At 51.4% G+C, this 23,113-nt stretch overlaps 1 protein-coding gene and 1 pseudogene across 3 annotated transcripts in view; one reads left to right on the top strand and one right to left on the bottom strand.

The window, feature by feature from the left end:
- Positions 1–23,113, bottom strand: part of ELF4 (E74 like ETS transcription factor 4) — a 48,834-nt gene that overhangs the window by 18,686 nt on the left and 7,035 nt on the right. Inside the window, exon 1 of one of the 3 annotated variants that reach the window (XM_072818077.1) lies at positions 21,644–21,824. The exons of 1 other annotated variant lie outside the window; for it this stretch is intronic. The gene's annotated coding sequence lies outside the window, so the exon portion shown is untranslated. Of the gene's footprint in view, positions 1–21,344; positions 21,514–21,643; positions 21,825–23,113 lie in introns of those variants that run through there. One more of the 3 variants, XM_072818078.1, reaches the window with a different exon arrangement.
- LOC140627725 (small ribosomal subunit protein uS17-like) lies at positions 6,225–6,739 on the top strand (annotated as a pseudogene).

Here is a 23,113-nt window from a genome sequence, read left to right as displayed (position 1 = left end):
TAAAGGTTTTGCAAGCTCTGTTGGTTGGGGTTTCTCTTTGCTTATTTACAAGAAACCCAGTTTCCTTCCTTGGCCCTGGGTCACTGCCTGCTTCCAGTGTAGAGTTTGCCACAACTCCAATGGCGAGGGAGGTCCAGAGCTCATCTCCAATTGCCCTTTCTTTGCCTTTTCATAGTTCTAGCCTAGCCTCTACCTTCCCAGGCCCTGAGCTCTCCCAGTGGAGGGACCATTAGGGCCGCAGGAGGTGACGGGTCTCCCCTTTCTCCAGGAGTCTCATAAGCTCACCCCACGGTGTGCGCTGCCCCGTCCCAGGGAGGAGGAATGATGTATCCCAAGCAGATGTGAGACCCTGGAAAAGTCGGCCATCTTTCTGGGTTGTGGTTTCTGTCACCCTTACTGTGGGGGAGGGCTGAGGGTAAGCCAGCTTTAGCAGATGCTCACTGGGGAGTCTCGGGTGAATGAAGATGGTGGTGGGAAAGCACTTTGGAAATTAAAAATCAGTCATCCATAAGATGAGTTTCAGGTGACCTCCCGGAGAGCAAAGGGGGCTTGGCCCCCCCACCCCGTGAAGCCCCCGGAAGTCCCCTGTTGGCTCCAGAACATAGACAGGGCAGGGCTGGAGGCTTCCAGTTGTTGACTTTGAAGGGGCTGGCTCCTCGAGGGGGTTGGGGGCCCCCCCGCGGGGAGAGGCAGGCTGCTTTGGTCAAAGAGGTGTTCCCAGTCTGCTGTCCTCACCACCTTCACCCCGCCCCAGCCCTTGGGGTTGTGGTTATGTGGCAAGAAGAGCTCTACAGAAGCCCCAGTACGGGAGGAGGGTCAGGGGGGGAAGGGTTACTGACAAAGCGAACCTATTTCTCCAGGCGTCCTGTCTCCCAGGGGCCTTGTCTGAGAAAGCCAAAAGAGCACCCCCTGGAGGTGCCTGCGGCCTCCACATCTTTATCTCTACCGCTCCAGGGACCCACCAAGGGGTCACTAGGCTCTTCTGGGAAGTGAAGGACAAGCCAATTGCAAGGAGAACACATTACAGGAGAACACATTACAGGAAATAAAGCAAAACCTAGTCCAGAGCAGCTACCGAAACCCAGTACTGTGGGCTGCCAGTACAGTCTAGGAGGGGACCCCAGAAGTCCCTGCAGACCATAAGGGCATGAGCCTCCCAGTGAGAAGATCTAGCCTTGCCTTGAGGTTTGGCTAGGTCACCTTTTGCCTCTGTGAAATGGGGACATCCTTCCTAGCTCACAGGGTTGTCGTGCAAGGCCAGTGAGTTAATGTAGGTGAAAACCCTTTGTTATGTCCCAAACATGTTTTTTCAATTTCCTAATCTGATTTGTGTCGTTTTGGCTACAGTCACTCATCAAATATTCAGTATATCTTTACCTAGACAGACGGGAAGACAGCGACATGGAGATGATGGGGTGAGCCGAAGGTGAGGGAGGACATAACCGACAACCACAAACCTCATGGAACAGAGAGGAAACCAGCCTGGCTATGGGGAAGACAGACTTGCTGGGAGGTCTGGGAAATCAGAGGGATAAGTGCATAGGCCCAAGATCCACCAGTTGGTGGAACTTGAACTTAACATAGACAGCTACTGAGAGTTCCTGGAGATTCTTGAGCAAGGGAGCGGCCTAAGGCAAGCAGTTCTTTAGGCAGATCCGTTCAGTCTGAGTGTAGGGGTGGAGTAGATGGAAGGAGACCTGGTGATGAGGCAGCTGGAACCCAGGAGGTGAAGCCCAGAGCCACCCTGAGGAAATAAAATGACAGAGTGTAGGGCAATACAGTAGTGATAGGGCCCCCAAGATGTGGAGCTTGTTCTTATTGTAAACAATGTTAAAAAATAAGAAGTGATTGGGGCAGGAAAGATGGCAAGAAGATAAACTCACCTTGGACATTCTGAAGTTGGGATTATCTTGAAAAACCCAGGTGAAAAAAGAGGACCTGGAGAGTCATTTTGCTACACACACACCCACCCACACACACACACTTACGCGCACGCAGATGCACACACCCCATAGGCAGGAAGGATCTCTACAGGCCTTCAGTGGCCAAAGGAGCAGGCCTGGCCCCGTGAGGCTGGGAACCCAGATACAATACTGTGGTAGAAAGTAGCATGTGATGAATGAAAGGTGGCCTCAAATGGCACACACCTCACCCCTGCCCCCAGGAAGGCCTGCTTGCTTCCATTGGTGGGGGGAGGGGGATAATAGAAACATTGACCAGAGACTTAATTAAATTCATTAGTTGGTTTTTTAGAAGCTGGGGTAATCTGTGACTCGGCACCAACAGGATATTAAGTCAGATAACTTTGATTGAAGGGACAGTGTTCTTTGTCAAGGCCCGTGCCAGCCCGTGTCCTAGAAACTGATGCGGAGGCTCCTTGCTCAGCTCTGGGACTCCTTCAGATGGCAGGGGCTGGGCTGGGTTCTCTGCTTGCTCGGGTGCCCCTTCCAAATGCCCAGTACCCTACCCCACCCACCTACCCTTGGGACCCGGCTGCTTCCCAGGCCAGCAAAAGCAAAGGGTAGTCCAATGTTGCTTGCACAGAGGGGAGGGTGGAAGCAGAGGTAGAAAGACAGCCTATTAGGATACAGGCAGACAGGGAGGGCAGCTTCAGCTCTGATGTCACCATGAACTCTTGGGGTTCCTCCTCCCCCACTCCACCCCCACTGCTCAAAGCCTCTTCCTGACTCAGAGTTCCAGGGTATCAAAGTTAAAAGGGACCTGAAAGATCATGGCATCTACCCATCCTATCATCCAACTGCAGACACCAAACCCCTGAGGGAGGATAAATGACTTGTCCAAGGTCACACAACCAGTCGCTATGACTCCCAGGTGATCTTTCTTCTTCCCCTCCTCATTGTCTCTCGGCATCCTCAATAAAGCCAACCCTTTCCTCTGGTGAGAACAGACAGCAGCCAAAGACCCAGGGCTGGCAATAGCAATGAGGCTGCACTGTGCAGAACACATTTAACTTTTGCAGCAACTCCCCCACCTCCATGCCTTTGCTCACACCATGCCTTAGGCCTGCTGTGCCCTTCCTCAAATTTCTGCAGCTCCAATTCCCACCCAGTATGCAAGATCTGAAGCAAATATAGCCCCCTTTTCACAGCCTTACCTGCTTCCTCCCCACCAAGTATATTCTCCCCCTGCCCTCCCAACACTTTAAACATCTTAGACTAAAGTACTGATTGGCAAACTACGACCTGTTATGCCAAATCTAGCCCACCGTCTGTTTGGGATGGCCCATCAGCTAAGAATGGCTTTGACATTTTTTAACGATTAGGAAAGAAATAAACAGATGAATAATATTTCATGCCACATGAGAATTATTCGAAGTTCAAATTTCAGTGTCCATAAATAAAGTTTTATTGGGATGCAGCATGCTCATCCTTTACATATTGTCTGTGGCTGCTTTTGCATTATAAGTTGAGTTGTTGTGACAGAGTTCGTAGGGGCCATAAAGCCTAAAATATTTACTATCCATTGGCAGGAAAAGTGTACTGGCTCCTGGACTAAAGGCTTCACCACCACCACCCCCCAGGGTGAATAGATTGATTAAGTTCATTTCTGAGAAGAATGTCACAGAGCCCTCAGAGGCGCCAGGAAGGAGGTGTAGAACACCAAATACAAACTCGGCAGATTTTCATCAGAAAGAAAATCCTGGCCTCTGCTCAGCCCACGGTGTGACCTTGAGCAAGTTGCTTCTGCTTCGTGGGCCTCAGTTTCCTCCACTGCCCAGTGAGGGGTTTTGGGCTGGATGGTCTAAGTCCCTTCCTAGACCTACAGAGTCAGCCATCTGTTGCATGTCCAACTCACGCAGTTTTGAGCATAGTCCTGATCATCTTCTCTCTGAATAAGAGCTTACAGAAGGTTCCCCTGCCCAATTGTGGTTTTCCGCTACCACTGCGTGTGCGTGTGTGTGGGGGGGGATTCACCCCATACCCACCTGCCCCACCCCACCTTTCCCTTCTATCTGACCTGTCTGCCCTTCTCTGTGAAGTCCTCTCCCGTCAAAATGGAGATGGCTTCCTCTGGGAGCCCCCCACCCCTCCGATCGGGTGGGCCAGGAGCATCCATTTTTGGTGGGGGCGGAGCCAGGGGAAGAAGGGTGTGTGGCTCTCCCCAGCCTCCCCAGCCCACGGCAGACAGGCAGTCAAGCAAGAGAGAAGGCCAGCTCTCACTGCACCCCTGCTCTGCCAGAGGAAACAGCCCCTCTCTGCCACTTCCTGTCCCAGGGGTTTCAGTAGTTTCCCCTCCAGGGCCTGCAGGCCCTCCTGCCCCGCCCCTGCCCCACACAGGTCAGAGAGTGCAGAGAGGGGAGGAGGGGCCCTGCGGGGGATGGGGGGAGGATCCCTAGCAGGAAGGCCTAGGAGACAGCTGTCTATACAAGGGGACGCCCCAGCAGTTCCATTGCCTGCCCGCCCGCTTGGGCCGGGCGTGGGGACCGGGAGGGTGTCTGGGCAAACCCTCTCCTGCTAGTGGTTGAGAAGTGGGTTTATCACCTTGCCTAGCTGTCGTCTTGAGGGAGCGGGCACAGAATGAGCCTGGCCTTTCAGGATTGGTTGCAAGACTGGACTCTGTGCTCAGGTCAATGTCCACCTGGGCTGAGGACCAGCCCTCAGTGGCTTAGGATGTAGGGGTGGGCTGAAGCAAGAGCCCAGGGAAAGCAGGCTAACAACAATGGTTAACTGGGAGGGGCAGGTGACAGTGAAATCGATGCCACTTCACAGTTTTGCATACTTTTGTTCCCAGTACCAATGGCCAGAGACAACAATGGAGAACAAAGTATTATAGTACATGTGGGTCAAGGGTAGCGGCATTTTCTGGGTGATGGAACAGGAAGCGATCACATTCCATAGCTGCTACTGATTTGGTGTGGTGACTTCCACTTGTAAATACCTCCCAGTTGCCCTTGCAAGGTGGAGCTCTTAGCACTGGGGCTATGTGCCCGTGAGGGATCTGCAGGCATGCAACCAGATCTGCCAGGCCTTCCCTTGGCAATGGGTCAGAGGAGCAGTAGAAGCCCGAGGCCCTGGCCCTCTGCCTAGCTGCCAGTCCTCCTGAGAACAGGTTACAAGTACGTGATAATGGTTCTAAAAGCCTTGATGCTGGGGACAGGGGCCCAGTAGTAGATAGACACAATCTCTTTGGTCCCCCTGTGGTAATATTGTTCCTTGAGCTCCAAGCAGCAGTAAGAGAAGTTAAAGGGACCCCCTAGACATAATGGTACTGAGTGAGCCAACAAAAATGGATGGGAAGATGGTCTTGATACCTCTCTCAGTTCTGAGAAGTCATCCTCTTGTGACTTAGCTCTGCCCAGCCAGTCCTCCTGTCAAGAGAACAGAGTCTCTCTTTTCCCTGTCCTCTCTCCCTACATGACCCCCGACCAGGGCAAACAGGACCCAGTGCCCCAGTGATAGGGCGCCACATAAGCCTGCGTCTCCACCCTTGCATTTTGGAGTATATACTGTTTCACAGCTGGTATGGGGGATGCCAAGGAAGCCTTGGAGACAACATCTGGATGTGCATCTGGGCTTTTGCCAGCCCCTCCTTACATCTGCAGTGCAAACCCAGAGCCAGGGTTTGGTTACAAGCCCGACTCAAAGCTGGTGGCACGTGTTTGGAAAGAGCATCTAGACTGGGTGGAGGGGGTGGAAGCACTTGAGATCAGTGCCAGCTTGGGGCAAGTGCTTGCAGGGTTGGCACTGATCTGAGCTGGTGCTGGGCCTGGGATGGCGGGTGTGGCCACTGTGGCCTTGCCATGGGCCTGCTGGGGGAAGAACAGAGGGGTTTGGGTATTGTTTAAATGTGGGTAAGATTTTCTTGTGTGCCCTCTGATATCACTTCAAGTTGTCCCCTCTGCATCTGGGGAAAGGGGCCAAATGGCAAAAATTACAGGGTGACTGGGTGAAGCACAGGGAAGGTGGCAGGGATTTACATTTATTGGGGATGAGCTGTGGAGCTCGTGTGGTGCCAAGCACTTCACCGAGACTATCTTCTTTAATTCTACAAAATCCTTACAAAGTAGCTAGTCAGTGGCAGAGCTGGGGTTTGAACTGCGGTTTATTTCCAACTGCTTTGCCCTCTGAACTTCATTTTTAGTGAAATCTCTATTGATAATTATCCCATTTCAATAGTTCCATTTTAAAAACAGCAGAAGTGAGGCTACGAAAGGATTAGGTAACATGACCAAAGTCACACTGCCCGGCAAGGTGGCGGGGAAGATGGTGGCCATTGGGACACAGTGCACCTACCGAAGGCAGCTGACGGTCTTTCAAGATAAGAGGGTCCTTCTTGGAGAAACTGGCAAGAGGACACTCCCGCGATATTACAAAATCATCACTCTGGGCTTCAAGACACACAGCGAGGCCACTGAGGGCACTTCTACTGGCAGGAAATGCCCCTTTACTAGCAATGTCTCCATGGGAGGGCGGATTCTGTCTGGCATGATGACGGAGATGAAGATGCAGAGGACCAGTGTCCTCCACCAAGACTGCTCCCATTACATCCGAAAGTACAACCGCTTCAAGAGATGCCATAAGAACATGTCTGTACACCTGTCCCCTGTTTCAGGGACCTCTAGATTAGTGACATGGTCACAGTGGGTGAGTGCCAGCCCTTGAGCAAGACTGTGCTCTTCTACGTGCTTAAGGCCAGCAATGCTGCCAGCACCAAAAAACAACTCCAGAATTTCTGAGACTCGGCAGCTGCCCATATCTCCAAACAAACCTAAATTATTTTCCTAGTCCAAAAAAAAAAAAAAAGAAAGAAAGAAAGAGAAAGAAAGAAAACGAAAAAAAGAAAGAAAGAAGGAAAGAAAGAAAGAAAGAAAGAAGGAAAGAAAGAAAGAAAGAAAGAAAGAAAGAAAGAAAGAAAGAAAGAAAGAAAGAAAGAAAGAAAGAAAATGAATGGAGGCAGAACTCAAACACAGGCTGTGTGCCCTTTATCTCAAAGTCTGTGCCTTTCCCACTGTCCCATGCTGGTGACCATTTGCTCAGATCCCTAGGCCAGGACTTGCTCACAACACACAACTTTGAAGGCCCAGAACCTCTGTGATGCCCCCTCAACAAAAGCTTCCCAACCTCAACCAAAGTTCCATCTAATAAGTGAATCCTAACTTTCTGGGCCAAGTCTTCACCAAAATGGTGACAAGTTGAGCCCCTGTGGCCAGCTATAGGGGAAGGGTAAGTGGAGTAGGAGGCTTTCAGCTCTGATGATGAAGGACGCTGACTCTATTCCTGTACCTCAAGGGGCCTACTGTTTCCAGAGAATTCCTGGATCCAGACCTGGAGTGGCCATGTCATGGCCCTGCCCCATAAATATACACTTGCTCTCAGCTTACACATAAGTCTAGGTTCTTATCTCGGGGTGTTGATTAACATGTTTATTCAAATATTTATGGAAAGTCAGCCCTGAGCACCTCATAGATGGCAAGCAGGCCCATGGTCAGGGACTTATCACCAGGCCCACCCTATTCTTCTCAAGGTAGGTTCTCTTTCTATCTAAGTTCCCGGTAAACTGGGCTACCCCATCTGCGTAATCAATATTGCTGGGGTTTTCTCCCCAGAATACATCTACAGCAAATATCTCTCCATAACTGAGGCCCAGGGGTTGGCAGAAAATGGAGAGTGATTGCTATTGGGTAGAGAGTCTCCTTATGGGGTGATGACAATATTCTATAATGGATTGTGGTGATGGAAGTAAAATTCTGTGAATATACTGAAGCCATTGAATTGTATACTTAGATTATATAATTGAATTATATGGCAATGAACTAAATCTAATTAAACTGTTATTTATTATTTTTTTATTTTGAAAGAGAGAGCTGGGGGTGGGGAAGGGCAGAGGAAAGAGAAAGAATCTTAAGCAGGCTCCATGCCCAGCACAGAGCCCAATGTGGGGCTTGAACTCACAACCCTGAGATCATGATCTGAGCCAAAATCAAGAGTCAGAGGCTTAACCCACTGAGCCACCCAGGTGCCCCTAATTAAAATGTTATTTAGAACCAGCAAACAAATGATGAGGCCCAGAGAGAGGCAGCAACTCACTCAAGGCCATGTGCAAGTTGACAGAGCAGTTCAGGCCAGACTCCAGACTTCTGATTTCTGATTTTGAGGATCTTTCCTTCTGTCAGCCTCCCCACAACCCTAAGCAAGGATAAATGCTGAGGTTCAGCGAGTGTGCAAAGCAGGCCGGCTGCAGGCATGAGGGCTGGTGGCTGGGCCTCAAGCAACAGGGTAGGCAGTGGAAAATGCTGTAGACCAGGGGCTTTAATTTAGGTCTGCCACGGGCATCATCAAGTCTCTGCCCCTCTCTGGATCCCCGTGTGCCCATCTTTAAAGTAAAGCAAATGAATCTGATGCTTCCTTGTGAAAGGCTCTGCGAGCTCTGACCCTCAGAGGTTCTAATTATAAAGTACTACAAGATGCAACAGAATGGCGTGTCAAATATGTGCTTCTTCTCCAAGGGCTGCAGGAGGTCCTGGACACAATTAGGTGTTCCAATTGATGCGCCTCACTGATAGTGATGACCGGGACTTTTCTGTGAGAGTGTGAGAGTCAGATTCTCTCAGACAATTCCACTGCTGGGTTTCTCCGTGGTGGCAGGGGGTGTGGTGGTGGTGGGGAGCTTGGTTCTGATTCCCCGACCCCCCCCAGCAGCGTTAGGTGGTAGAAAAACCCATAATAGAGACCCACTGATCATGTCCTCTGGAGATGTGGGGAGCAGGGTTCTTGGCTTAGTGCCCCAGCAGCCCCACCTCGTGCTGAGCTCACCTCCTTGGTAGAGGGAGTGATTGCTGAGGGCCACAGCTCTAGCCCCTGCTGGACAGGATATTTCCACATCAAGCCCCACTTCCTGCCACTAGGCCTGGGCTCCGGTTCCCCCCTTCTCCTGCCATCTGGTGGCCTGCCCTCTGCCCCCTCCCCTTGCTGGGTGTTTACAGGCCATCTTATCAGCCTGGGGAATCTGGGCCTCGCCCAGCCAGGCTGCCCCGCCCCACCCAGCCCAGACAGCCTGCCCAGGGCCCTACCTGCTGTGGTTTCATCACTAGAGGCACTCGTGTCTGGAACCCCCTTGCACCTCTAGCAGTCAGGGGGTGTGGATGAAGGCTTACTGTCTGCCAGAGTGAAACCTGAATATTCACGGCACTTAATCCACTTTGCCCAAGCTGGAGGAGGGCATGCAGTCTTTGTATGTTGTCATTATCTCTATCTGCAGGCTATGAGAACAGGAATGAGGTGCTTGGGTCACTGAGGATTACTTTGGCCTGGAAGCCTTGCCGGCTCTTCTATTCTCAGCCACCAAAAGATGAGCAGGGGCGATGCTAGGCTCTGAGAACATACAGGCAGGTTTTCTTTTTTCTATCTGAGAGTACTGTAAACACTCCATGCTAAAGGTGGGACAGAATGAGGGGCCACAGGCTGAGCATGGTGGAGGACGGAAGGCTAGGGGAATCTGTGGGCACAGCCTCAGCCAATCCATACCCACTTCGGAGTCTCAGGAGCCCCCAGTCTCCATCCCATCCTAGGATCCACTCACCCACCAAAGGCTGGGATAAGGCCAGAGCTAACCACTGAGCAAGTCCAATGATTTTCTCCGGGGAACATAAGAGCTTAGATTTTTCCAACAAAAAAGTTTGAACCAAGGAGGGGGACTGGGATAAGGACAGCAGGCAAATGAACACGTTGCAGGTGACGGACATGTCTTTCAGCACTTTGGGCAAAGATACTGAAAGTGTAAGTTCTGACCTGTCCATAAGCAGGTCTCAGAGGGACAGGGCCTGCTTGCTAAAAGCTGACCAAGTGACACAGCAGGAGTCAAAGCCGCACTCCAAACCCAGGGCATCTTTCAGGAGCTTCCATGTTGTTTGCTGATAAATCAATTAAAATATATTTAGACAATAGGCTGCGCAACATTCACACTTATAATAAAACGCCATACTGGGGGATCCCTGGGTGGCGCAGCGGTTTGGCTCCTGCCTTTGGCCCAGGGCGCGATCCTGGAGACCCGGGATCGAGTCCCACGTCGGGCTCCCAGTGCATGGAGCCTGCTTCTCCCTCTGCCTATGTCTCTGCCTCTCTCTCTCTCTCACTGTGTGCCTATCACAAATAAATAAAATAAAATAAATTAAAAAAAATAATAAAACGCCATACTTCAAAGAAATGTCTGAGACTGTGTCCTTCTAGGCCTCTAGGAGATAATTCAATAGTTGGGGACACTTAGGTGGGAAAGTTTGGAAAAACTCTGCTAAGGCAATTTTGTCATTAATGGGCCCTATAACCACAGGCAAGCCAAGTCACATGGCTCTCCCAGCCTTGGGCCTCCTGCCCTCCTCTCCACTATACACTTCATGCTCCTGAGCTCTTCTGACTGACCCAAGTAGCAGTTGGGACTCCATAGGCCACCATCCCCTCTCCCCAGGAATGACTTTCCCACCACTCTGAAAAAGCACAAACCATTTGGTGTTAATATGTTTATGGGTGATATTAGGTTAATGTGTCATGTCACCTCCCTCCTTGACACATTTTCATTGAAAAAGGCCATCTGGAGCTACCTTGCCTTAGCCTAAAGAATGACTCTGGGGCAAGAGTAGGGCAGGCCAGTAGGCAGGCGAGCCAGGTGGGTATTTTTCAGTGGTTCTGCCTCCCCTCACACCATTAGCTATGGAGTGATATGGCCTTCACCACCCACTCCCCATGCCTGAGGTCCCTGTTAGGAAGCTGCATGGAGCAGATGTGAAAGGCTTCGAAAAGCTAACAACCAGACCTGATGCAGCAGAAGGCCCACTCAACTGGGTGTGAGGAAGATGAACTTCCAGTCCTGACCCTGCCTCTGCTTAGCTCCTTCCTCAGCCTTTGAGCTGGCACCAACTCCTACCCCAGGGCACACATTGAGATCTATGGCTGTGGCCTTACCAGCTGTACTCGGCAGAGATTTACAGTCCAAACTCATCTGCTTGGTTTCCAAAGGTCCTTCACAGTCTGACCCCACCCTACCTACTCAGCCTTGTTTCCCATGATTTCTCAACTCAAGCCTGGGCTTGAAGCCCAGTGGTCTCCTCATGGTCCCCTGAGGGAACATTCCAGGCTCATTCACGGAGTTTCTCAGGCCTGCCATGCCCTTGCTGCTCTGTTTTGGTTAATCAAATAATGCCCATCCAGCAAGGTCCCAACCAAGTTCCCCAAAACCACAGAGCTGGTTGCACCCTGATAAGTAGAGTGCACACCTATGGAGCACCCTTTTCTAAACACTCATAACCCAAATTCGACCAAATGATCTCTTAATGCCACACAGGCTTGAATTGCTCTTTATTTCATGTATGTATCTTGTTTCCCCAACAGGCAGGCAGATCCATGGGACCAAGGCCTAGCTCTTCTTCTCCTGATTCTAGCACAGACAGGTCTCGGCATTCATGAATTAAGTTCACATAAAGTATCTGTCCAAGTGAGATCTCTAGAATAGGGACCCCAGGTACTGACAGATCTGAGAGCTACAATCTAAGAGCAAGGATAGGGATAAAGTTGGGGGACAAAGGTCCCCAGCCACAAACATTACTTATCCTCGCTTGCTCCCTGTCTCTGTTTGAGGAAACACATACCAGCTAGTGTCATTTATTCCAAGCTGCATTGAGAAGGTGGTTGATGATCAATAAAGTCATCTCTCTTTGTACAAAACCACAGCATTTCCACCGTGGGAATATTAGGTGCTGATTTGATCACTGAACTCTCCGGAAAGATTTCATGATTCTGGATCAGGTCTAAGACTTAAAATGATTCAGAAGAACAGGGTTGGGTGCCTGGGTGGCTCAGTTGGTTAGGAGTTCTGACTTTTGATTTTAGCTAGGGTCATGATCAAGCTCTGTGACCAACCACATGCTCAGTGGGGAGTCTGCTTGGGATTCTCATTCCCTCTACACCCTGCTCTGCTTGCATGCTCTCTTTCTGGAAAAAAAAATCTTTAAAGAAAAAAGAATGGAGTGTCAGGGTAATTATACAAAGATAAGCTTTTTAAAAAAGAGGCCTTATGTCATCTAGACAGAAAAGGTTGGAAAGGGATATGATTGACGTCTATAAAATGACCAATAGAGCAGATAATCATGGACCCAGTCACCAAACATGGTTTATAAATGAAGGGCAAATAATAAATGGTCCTATTTTGCAAGTACATAAGTCTGTAGGGACGCGTGGGTGGCTCAGTGGTTGAGCATCTGCTTTTGGCTTGGGTCATGATCCCGGGGTCCTGGGATCAAGTCCTGTGTTAGGCTCCCTGAAGGGAGCCGGCTTCTCCCTCTGCCTGTGTCTCTCATGAATAAAACAAATAAAATATTTTTTTAAATACGTAAGTCTGTAAACTTATGGAACTTTTTAGCTGAAGAACATCAATGAAAAGATTAACCATCTTCTAAAACGACAATTACGTCAGGGTCACCCATGATTATAAAATAAGATCACAAAAGCACAGCCAAGCATATGTTATAACAATTACTGTAAATAGGATAAATTTGAGTATTAAAAGAAAATGATATTGACAATTTCATTCTAAAATTCATATGGAATTGTGAAAGAATTAAAATAGGCAAAAACAACTTTGAAAAAGAACAAAGTTGGAGGGCTAGCACCACCTGATTTCAAAAGTGATTATAAAGTTACAGTAATCAAAAAAATTGGCATTGGCGGAAAGATAAACAGACTGATCAGCAGAACAGAATATAGAGGGGCACCTGGGTGGCTCAGTCTGTCAAGTGTCTGCTTTCTACTCAGGTCACGATCCCAGAGTCCTGGGATTAGAGCCTGCTTCTCCCTCTCCCTTTGCTCCTCCACCCCCCACTCCTGCTCTCTCTCTCTCTCTCTCTCTCTCTCAAGTGAATAAGTAAATAAAATCTTAAAAAACCAAAAGAACAGGGGCACCTGGGTGGCTCAGTCAGTTAAGCATTTGCTTTCAATTCAGGTCATGATCCCAGAGTGCTAGGATGGAGCCCCATGTCAGGTTCCCTGCTCAGCAGGAGAGTCTGCTTCTCCTTCTGCCCCTGCTCCTGTGCTCTCTCTCTTGCTCACTCTCTCTCGCAAATAAATAAATAAAATCTTTAAAAAAGAACAGAATATAGAGTCCAGAAATAAGCCCACATTTATAAGGACAACTCCAGTAGCCTAACAATAGCTTTTCCAACAAATGGTACTGGAATAATTGGATATCCATATGTAAAAACAAAAAAAATGAATGTGAATTCATACCTCTTGATATATAGAAGAATTAAAATGGATCAAGGACCAAAATGTAAAGCCTAAAACTATAAAAATTATAAAAGAAAACCTAAGATAAGGAAGGTAGTAGTGACCTAGGGCTAGGAAAGAGTTCTTAGAGATCTCACCAAAAGCATGATCCATAAAAGTAAAAATTGATTAGTTAGACTTCAATGATATTAACACCTTCTGCTCTGGGGCGCCTGGGTGGCTCAGTGGTTGACCATCTGCCTTCAGCTCAGGTTGTGATCCTAGGGTCCTGGGACTGAGTCCTGCATCAGGCTCCTCAGGAGGAACCTGCTTTTCCCTCTGCCTATGTCTCTGCCTCTCTCTGTGTGTCTCTCATGAATAAATAAATAAAATCTTTAAAATAAATTAAAAAATAAAACCTCTGCTCTTCAAAAGATACTATGAAGAGAATGAAAAGGCAAGCCACAGACTCAGAGAAAACCTTTACCAAGCACGTATCATCTGATAAAGGTCTTGTATCCAGAATATATAAAGAATTCTCAAAACTCAACAAGAAAAACAAATCAATTTTATTTTATTTTACTTATTTACTTTTAAATATTATATTTATTGGGATCCCTGGGTGGCTCAGCGGTTTAGCATCTGCCTTCAGCCCAGGGTGTGATCCTGGAGACCAGGAATGGAATCCCACATCGGGCTCCCTGAGTGGAGCCTGCTTCTCCCTCTGCCTGTGTCTCTGCCTCTTTCTCTCTGTGTCTCTCATGAATAAATAAATATAATCAATCTTTAGATTATATTTATTCTTTCATGAGAGACACAGAGAGAGAGGCAGAGACATAGGCAGAGGGAGAAGCAGGTTCCTCCTGAGGAGCCTGATGCAGGACTCAGTCCCAGGACCCTAGGATCACAACCTGAGCCGAAGGCAGAGACATAGGCAGAGGGAGAAGCAGACTCCATGCGGGGAGCCCGATGTGGGACCTGATGCCAGGACCCCTGGGATCACAAAGGCAGATGCTCAACTACTGAGCCATCCAGGCACCCCTAAACAAATCAATATTAAAATGGGCAAAAGATTTAAACAGATATCTCACCAAAGACTATATATTGGTGACAAGTAAGTACATAATTAGGGAAGTACAAACTAAAACCACAATGAGATACCACTGCACACCCATTAGGAGAGCTCAAATTAAAAAGACTCACCAAGTGCTGGTGATGACGTGGAGCAACTGGAAGGCACACACACGACTGGTGAGAACGTCAAATAGTACAACCACTTTGGAAAAACAGTTTGACAGTTTCTTAAAAAGCTGAACCTACAACCCTTGTATGATTCAGCCATTCCATTCCCAGGTATTTAACCAAGAGAAAAGGACATCTAAGAGCTCTGGAAAGATTTGTACTCGGATATTCATAACAGCTTTGTTTGTAATGGCCAAACATGGGGAGAGAAAGCCACCAAATGTCCATCCACTATGAATAAACAACGTATGGCATCTCCATACAATGGAATGCTACTTAGCAATAAAAAGGAATGAAATATGGATGTATGTAACAACATGGACAGATCTTAAACACGCCAAATGAAAGAAGCCATACAAAAAGAGAGTACATGGTATATGACTCCATTATAGAAGAACCTAGAAAATGCAAACTATTACAATGAGTAGTAAATAAGCCCTAGAACTCTAATAAACAGTATAGTGAATATAGATAAAAATATATCATCATCAAACTTGCTAAGGGACTAGAGTCTCTTAATCCCACACAGTCTTGCATTGCTCTTTAATCATGAAAAAGAAAGGATAATTAAGGGAACCCTGGGTGGCGCAGCGGTTTGGCGCCTGCCTTTGGCCCAGGGCGCGATCCTGGAGACCCGGGATCGAATCCCACATCAGGTTCCCGGTGCATGGAGCCTGCTTCTCCCTCTGCCTGTGTCTCTGCCTCTCTCTCTCTCTCTCTCTCTGTGACTATCATAAATAAATTAAAAAAAAAAAAAGAAAGGATAATTAGGTATGGTGATAGAGGTGCTAATTATCATTACAATGGCAACCATATTACAATATGCAAATAGCCCACTATGAGGCTAAGTGCACGTGTATTACTACAGCTCTAGAACTGGGTTTAGATTCTTCAGAGCAGGGGGCTGGGCCTGCTGTGGTGGTTTGTTGTTGTTGTTGTTGTTGTTGTTGTTTTGGATCAGCGTGGCACCAAGAAAGTGGTCACTGAATGTAATGAGATAGGGGTTTTCTGTGCATGGATTCTCACAGAATCAGCAGAGCTGAACCAGCCTCTTTTATCCTCTGGGGGCATTATGGGAAAAAAGGCAGATTATCTCCTAAATCTATGTCTAAGTACCTCCTTGCTATCAGGTCATCGGGACTTTGGGGAGGTTAAGACTAATTGCCCACTCTCCCATCCCCCCAAGGCCTAGTAGTTCTAACCTGAGGTACGGAGACCAAGGGACTGAGTGAAGTGGCTCCCAGGTGGTCCATGGGTGATCCATTTTATCCTGGGCAAACACAAAATCCATCTGATAGCAGATGGAACCTCCAAGGAATCTTCTGGGAGGCTTCTGGAGTGGGGATGGTGCCCAGGCCCTGGGAGCTCTACTAAGCAAACGCAGTACCCCAGCTCCAACCCGAGACCTCTGGGCACTGGCCCAGAATGGATGCATCATCTAATTCTAGTGAAAGGAGGGAGAAAGTGAGGAGTGGTTGGTCAGTTGGCTCCCAGAATTCAACACCCAGCAGGGTAATAACAACAGACTATGGTTGTTAAATTCTTGCCAGCGGTGCAACAGGAGGCCTTCTCTCAAAGGAACTAACTTCTCCCTATTCCTGCAGCAGGTGATACTCAAGATGAGAGTGGCCAAGAGATAAAGATGGCAATGTTAATAAAGACATTAAGGACTTGATTTTTGGGGACGCCTGGGTGGCTCAGCGGTTGGGCATCTGCCTTCGGCTCAGGTGGCTCAGGTCGTGATCCTGGGATCCAGGATTGAGTCCCGCATTGGGCTCCCTGCGAGGAACCTGCTTCTTCCTCTGCCTATGTCTCTGCCTCTCTCTCTCAGTCTGTGTCTCTCATGAATGAATAAATAAATAAATAAATAAATAAATAATAAATCTTTTAAAATACTTTTTTTTTTAAAAAAGAACTTGATTTTTGGTCTTCACAGCACCACTGCCTGCCACTCAAAAAAACTATTACACACACACACACACACACACACACACATCCCCTCCTACTCCTGTGTGACAGCAGACTTTAACAAAGGGTTAGCGGAAAGAGATGGACAGTCTCCCTCACAGTTTGGAGAATGAATATGGCAGGCCCTGCCAAATGATCCCTGGAGTTAGCAAAGCCAAGGGTGTGCGAAGGGAAGTGACAGCAGCAACAGCCACAGGAATAATAACAGCTAACACCTGGGGGGCAGTAGCTATGTGCCAGGCACCGTGCTGAGCGCTGACCCTGCACTATCTCATTTAATCCTTATCGTGACCCTGGAGGGTGGGCACTTAGACCCAGGGTGCTTAAGAGACCAGCCCACGCTCACACAGTCACTAAGCGTAGGTCTGGAATATTAATATAGAGAGACTGTGCTCTTCCCCACTTCTAGACAACGCACTTCTCTGGAAGATATTAGGTTAGACTGGAAGAGGAAAGGAAGCTTCAGGAAGGGCAGCTGGCCTAAGAAGCAGGAAGTACCAGTTTTGGGACAATAAAATGGTCCTCCAAGAAGGTGGGAATCTAAGGCATAGCTTGCTCAACCCGGGTAAGCTGCTTAACCTTTCTTCTCGTTGGTTTGAGAAATGTTCCAGCACTTTGCCTTGCAGACCCTCTTGCGTGAAACACCTTTCCCTGAACCTCCTTCTCCGATGGAAGGCTGAAGTCTCTGCTAAAAAGCTCACCTTAGGACATGATTCCCCAGCCAAGAAGCCAGGGCACTCTCTGGTGTGTCCCAGTGGTGTTGCAATGTGCTGGGGAGGGGGCAGGGAAAGAGGGCAGTGGGAGAGGAAAAGTGATGTGGGGGAGGGGAGGATATGTGTGTGTCTGAGTGTTTTGCTCCAGTTAAACCCAGAAAGAGCCAAGTTCCCCTGTACAGTCAGCCATGGGAGACACAAAAGCAGCAGAAGAAATGTATAGCTATCCCTTGCCCTTGCCAGGGTGGTCTTGGTAGAAACATGTGGGACTCTCTAGACTCTTGGGTTCCCAGCTGGCTGAGAAAATGAAAATCTCTGTCCTCCACCTAAGCCTCCTGGCTTCCAGAGAAATCCCAACACCCTAGGGAATGGTGGGACCTGGCCAGCTCATGCCTGCTGCAAACACCACTGGTGTGTCAGTTTTCCTGTCCCTTTGGTGCCTTCTACCTCTCTTCCTCTCTCTCCACCCACCTTTCCCAGGGTCCGTGTGTGTGTGTGTGTGTGTGTGTGTGTGTGTGTGTGTGTGTGTGTGTGTTGTGGGGGGCAGCTCGAAATCAAATCCCCTCAGCTTGGGTGGCAGGGAAGCCTGCCTACCCTTTGTGTCTTATCAATACCCGCCAGGCTCCCCCGGCTCCCCGTCTGGGGTCTGGGCCGGCCACTTTCTATCTCCTGGAGTGGAGATCGGGGGTCTGCCCTGAGCCACCCACGCTCGCTGACATGGTCTTTTATGTGACACGCATTTGCCAAACAATTATCCAGCCTTCGAAGGTCAGTCTGTGGCCAGGGAAGACAGAGAAAGGCCTCTTTTCTCCCTTTTTGGCCCAGCCAAATCTCCCCCGCGCCCCACCCCCAAGGTCTAGCTTGCCTAGGCCCTCACAAAGCCTTCCCTCCCTCCTCCAGATGCCGACCTCAGAGCCCTGGCCGCCTCTGGCCCCTGCTTGGAGGAGCACAATTAGCACCTGACCAGCCACTGACCTGGCTGCCCGTCCTCGCCTCTGATTGTTTCAGCATCTTAGTCATCTTTCCCCAGCACCTCCTTGGCTCAGCCCCTCCACCAGGCCTAGCACAGGTTGGGCACACAGTAGGTGTTAATAAATGGCTGTTGAATTGAAACTCAACAGCGCCTGTGAGGTCAGAACCCTCATGAGCACCCCGACCAGCAGTTCCTTGGCAACCAGCACTGGGGCGGGAGCTATAGGGCATTACTGGCGCAGCCACTATTACCGGCCATCCGTGGCTCAGCGGCCAGAGGTTTGCAGGCAGGTTGGTGTTGATGAGAAAAGCCCCTGACCTCTAGGAAAGTGCCCATGGGATTCTGGGTACTTCGGATGAGTTTTCTTCCTCCCCTGCAGAACTAGTTTTCAGTCTGAAAACCACAAAGGGAATAAATCGGCAGTGAAGCCAGAAACCTCTTTGCAGTTTAGAAATCCTGGAGAGATAACCAAGCCCAGGCTAGGGTCAGGCCCAAGCTTGAGGAGAGAAGGCTGCCTGAAGCCCTTCCCAGCTCAGCAGAGGACCTCCGGGAGGTGGTGGGGGTATGGCAGAGGGCTAGAGGGGTGTTTGGGGATGGCGCTAAGTAAATGTGCATCCTGCCCTGGAACCCAACAAATCATGCCACCTGCAGCCCATGAAGAAAGCAGGTCTCCATCTCCCCATCATTCATCCAATTCCCAAAGCAGTTCAGAGGGTACAACCAGACCAAGACCCAGCCAGGGTCCCCAGGCAAGGAGACCTAGGATGCCTGGTTCCCCACACTAGCTCAAGTATTCCAGCCTGGCTTTGAATTATGGTTATTTATATATGACCTTGCCACTGTCCCTGGCTCCCTCCCACGCCCTGCACCCCAACTCTGGCCTACAGCAGAAGCTATACACAATCCTGGAAGGCATGTGGAGTCTTCTTCACCACCATATTTCCTCATTGCCACTTCACCCATGCCTGCCACGGGGACTGGCTCTCCACAAATGTTTGCTGAGTGGAATCTGAGTTTTAGACACTGTATTAGATAATACTATAGTGCTGGTCCCTGCTCACTATGTGCCATACACTGTTCTAATAAGCAGCTTATGTTTCTCGATATATTTGATCTTTGCAGCAATCTTATGAGGTAGGGCTCATCTGACAGATGGGTAAACCAAGGCATACAATAGACTGAGGTCACATTGCTAGTAAATAACAAAACTGGTTTTTAGACCCAGATAGTCTGGCTCTAGGCATGGAAGTTGGGGCTGGGGGTGAGGAGTGGCAAGGCCCAAGGCCAAGCTGAGGAGCCAGGATTTCCCTGGGCAAGCAATCCCCTCAGCCTGTGCCTGGCTGGGCCTCTTCAGAGACAAAAGCCCTGAATTTTGCAGACTATGGGCATTTTGGATAGTCTATCAATCAGGCGTATGAATGACAGACCACAGCACCTTCATTTTTAGATCCCAACATGGGACAGAGAAGACAGAAGCCACCGTGCTACCACTTAGCATTTGGCAGGGGGAGAGTGGATTGTAGGCCCCCACCTTGTCCTGGGGTGGGCGCCAGCTCCTGAGCAACCACGAGCAAACAGTGGAGCAGTGGGAGGAATGCCAGACATAGTTGCAAACAAGCCACTCCTTCGGCTCACAGTTAGAGGCTGGGTGAGGGTGGCAACGTGGAGCCTGCTCAACACCCCCCGAAAAAACATCCTGGAGTTTGAACAGAACCCAGCTCCAGAAACTACCACATGCAAGGCAGCCTCTTCCCCACATCGGTCAGGATAACCAGTCCTCCAAGATAGTGAAGCCTTTCACTTAACTCAAGACAGCACCCCCACTAGGCTCTGGGTCCACTGAATCAATGGTTGAGAAAGCGCCTTCTAACCGGTAAAACCCTGTGTAACCAACTACAAGGAGGGATTTGCATTCTTACTGGGCATACGTGTTCCCTGGCCATTTTTGGTGCCAAAGTGTCCTGTCTCCCCCAAGGGGAGAGCCAGATCTGTTCCCTTCACCCCTCTCCAACCTGGCACTCTGGCCAGGGGTCAGCCTGCAGGGGGTGAGTCCCCGATGGGCGTGCCCACCAGCTGTTGGGGCCAAGCAGTGGTGGCTCAGGCCCTGAGGTGGTGACCTCACTTCCGCTCCTACCTCCCCACCTCCCTTGCACTCCTCCCATTTGAGGCCCCACCAGGCCAAAATCGAGAAGTCCAAGGTTAACTGTTCCTCCCCACTTTAAGAGCTAATTAAAATGATTAGCCACAATGAACTGTCAAACATTAACCATAAGAAGCTGCAGGACCAGACAGGCCTCAATCTCAGGCACAGGGATGAGGGGCAGGAATCAAACTGCCATCAAATCCCAAGGCTGGGGTGTGTGTGGTGGGGTGGGGAGCAGCCAGGGAGAACCTGGCTCAGTTTTGAGGTACCAAGGGGTCAGGAGGTGACTCTGGTGAGGAGGTCTATTTCCCTACACACAGTCCAGAGGAAAGCACAGCAGAGTTAGGGCGCGGTGGAGGCACCAGAAATTCATAAAGCAGACACCGCCCGGGCAGTTCCCCAAAGCAAGGCGCTGCCGGCAAGGCACCCCGCGCTGTGTGGCCGCTCAATCCCCTTGCCTGCAGCAGAGGAGGGAACCGAGAGGCGGGAGAAACCGGGAGAGCGGGAACGCGGGAGCGGGAAGGCTGGCGTCTTGCTCACACGGAAACTCTGGCCCCTGCCAAGAGGTCTCTATTTTGGCAATCCAATTATTCAAGTCATAGGGGAGTGTGTGTGTGTGTGTGTGTGTGTGTGTGTGTGTGTGTGTGTCCGTCCGCGCGCGCGCGTGTTTTACACTAGTGAGTGTGTGTTTTACCAAGGCGCCTGGCCCCAGAGGCGCTGGGGGCCGCCCGATCAATCTGGCAGCCCTGCCGCTTCGCGGTCTGACCTCCCGCCCTCGAGCACCGAGCGCTGAGGGGGCCTTCTGTCACCATCGGCCCCGCCACGGAACCCCCGGGGCCCGGGGCGCGGGAAAATCGGCCCCCCACCCCCGACTTGGGAATTCGATTCCGTTTCTAACCCTGGCTCAGAAGCCCGGGTTCCCCAACACACACGCGGTGGGGCGAGGCAAGGGCGGGACTCAACACGCCGCGGCTCTCCCACCATTCCCTGGGCCCCCAAGCCCTACACTCCGGGGCCCCAGCGTCCCCGATCCCGCCTTCAGGCAAACTTTTCGAGGTCCCCGAAAGCTCGAAGAACCGGCGCCATCGACGTACCTGAGGCCGGGTGGGCTCGGTTGCAGGGCTGGGGTCAGTCGCTCCAGTCCCCTCCCCGCTCCAGGGGCCCAGCCGAGGGTCCCCAGCGGCCCCCACCCTGCCCCCAGCCCGCCTACTCCCCTCGGAAGCAGGGCCGGGCCAGTGGCGCCGGGACCTCGGCGCCGGCGAAAGGAGAAGTGGAAGTTGAGCGCGGCGCCCGGTCGGTCCCCGCAGCCGCCGGGGCCACCGTCCCCCTCCCTCCTTCCCTCCCTCTTTCCTCCCTGCCCGCCTGCCCCCGCGGCCCTGCGCCCGTGACTCACCTCGGCGCCGGGGCAGGCTGGTCCGGGCGGGCGAGGCGCAGGGCTCTCCCACACGTCGCGCCGCCAATGGCAAGTTGGAGGGCGAGATGCAAATACCAGGTGAGACGGCGGCGCCCCTGATAAAACGACTCCGGGGGGCGGGGTGGAGTGCGGGGGGGGCCGGGTGGCCGCCGGGGAGGGCCACGCCGAGGGAGGGGGCGGCGGGGGCGCCCGGGGAGGGGGCGCGAGCCAGCGGAGACCTGCACTGAGACACCCGAGCGAAAGGGGAAATTGCACTAGAGACACACACGTCCCCGCAGGCGGCGGCTAGGGCGGGCGCGAAGGAGGCAGGGCGGGAGGGAGGGAAGAGCCGGAGGGAGGGACCGACGGGAGGGACCGCGGGCGGGCGGGCGGGGTGGGTGAGGGAGCGAGGGAGGGACGAGGCGTCTTGGTGGAAACAGCGCCCCTCCACCCCCGGCCCGCCGCGGTCGCCAGCACGGCAGGGGGAGCCGTGCCAGGGGCCCGCGCGGCCTCTCCTTCCCCTCACGGCTCGCTCGCCCCCGGGGACCGCGAGAGCAGGGACCCTGCAGAGCCCACGTCGCGCGCCCCTTTCTTGGCCCGCGCCCGTCATTCCCCGGCACGCGGCGGGGTCGGGGCTCCTGGCGCCCTGTCGGGGCCCTTCCCGCCGGGAAGCCCCCACACAATGCCTCGGAGAGAAATCTCTTCTCCGGGGACCCTGGATGGCTATGTCCAGCCCCCTCGGCCTCCACACGCCACTGGCTTGACGCCTTTGGCCCACACCCTTGCACTCCAGAGTATTGAGCGCCTGCTGTGTGCGGACCTGGCGGGAGGGCGGGCGGAGCGCGTGGTGAGGCCAGGAAATGCCCAGAGGATACAATTCGGGAGCTATATGCCAAACACTGCAGAATCCTGGGCCAAATGCATCATCCTCGCTTGGAATGACTGGAGGGCTTGGAGGACTTCTTAGGGAAGTGGAGCCTAGGGCTCCTGGTGGGGGAGACCCGGCAGACAGGAATCAGGGTGGGGAGGCTGGGGCGGGGGGCGGGGGGGTGCGAGACTGCCACAGCAGGTGCAAAGGCAGCCAGATTGGGGTCCTGGGAAAAAGCTCATGCCCCCTTCTCTCCAAAGACAAGCTGCCCTGCTTGAGGCATCCCAGTCTCCCATCCTGTCTCCCCCTTTCCCTCTCTTCTGGCCTGCCTGGAATCCATACAAACCCCCACATCCCAACCTGGTCCCACATTGAGGAGGCTCTAGGAGGAAGATGGCTGGAAATAGTCACGTCTTATGGTTCTACATGGTCTGGAAGAGGGGCTCATCCATGCCTCAGCCCTGGCAGCTCCTTGGCAGAAAGCAGGAAAGCTGAAGGGGCCCTCTGAGGGGCAAGTGTGGCCAAAGGGCCCGAAGTTCAGGGATCTGCCCAACCACCAGCATCTACCTGCTTCCCCAGCCTTGGGAAAGGATGGTCCCTGG

The sequence above is a fragment of the Canis lupus genome, chromosome X (genome assembly GCF_048164855.1).
Source record: "Canis lupus baileyi chromosome X, mCanLup2.hap1, whole genome shotgun sequence".
Taxonomy (NCBI): domain Eukaryota; kingdom Metazoa; phylum Chordata; class Mammalia; order Carnivora; family Canidae; genus Canis; species Canis lupus.
This window is presented reverse-complemented; position numbering and strand designations above follow the sequence as displayed.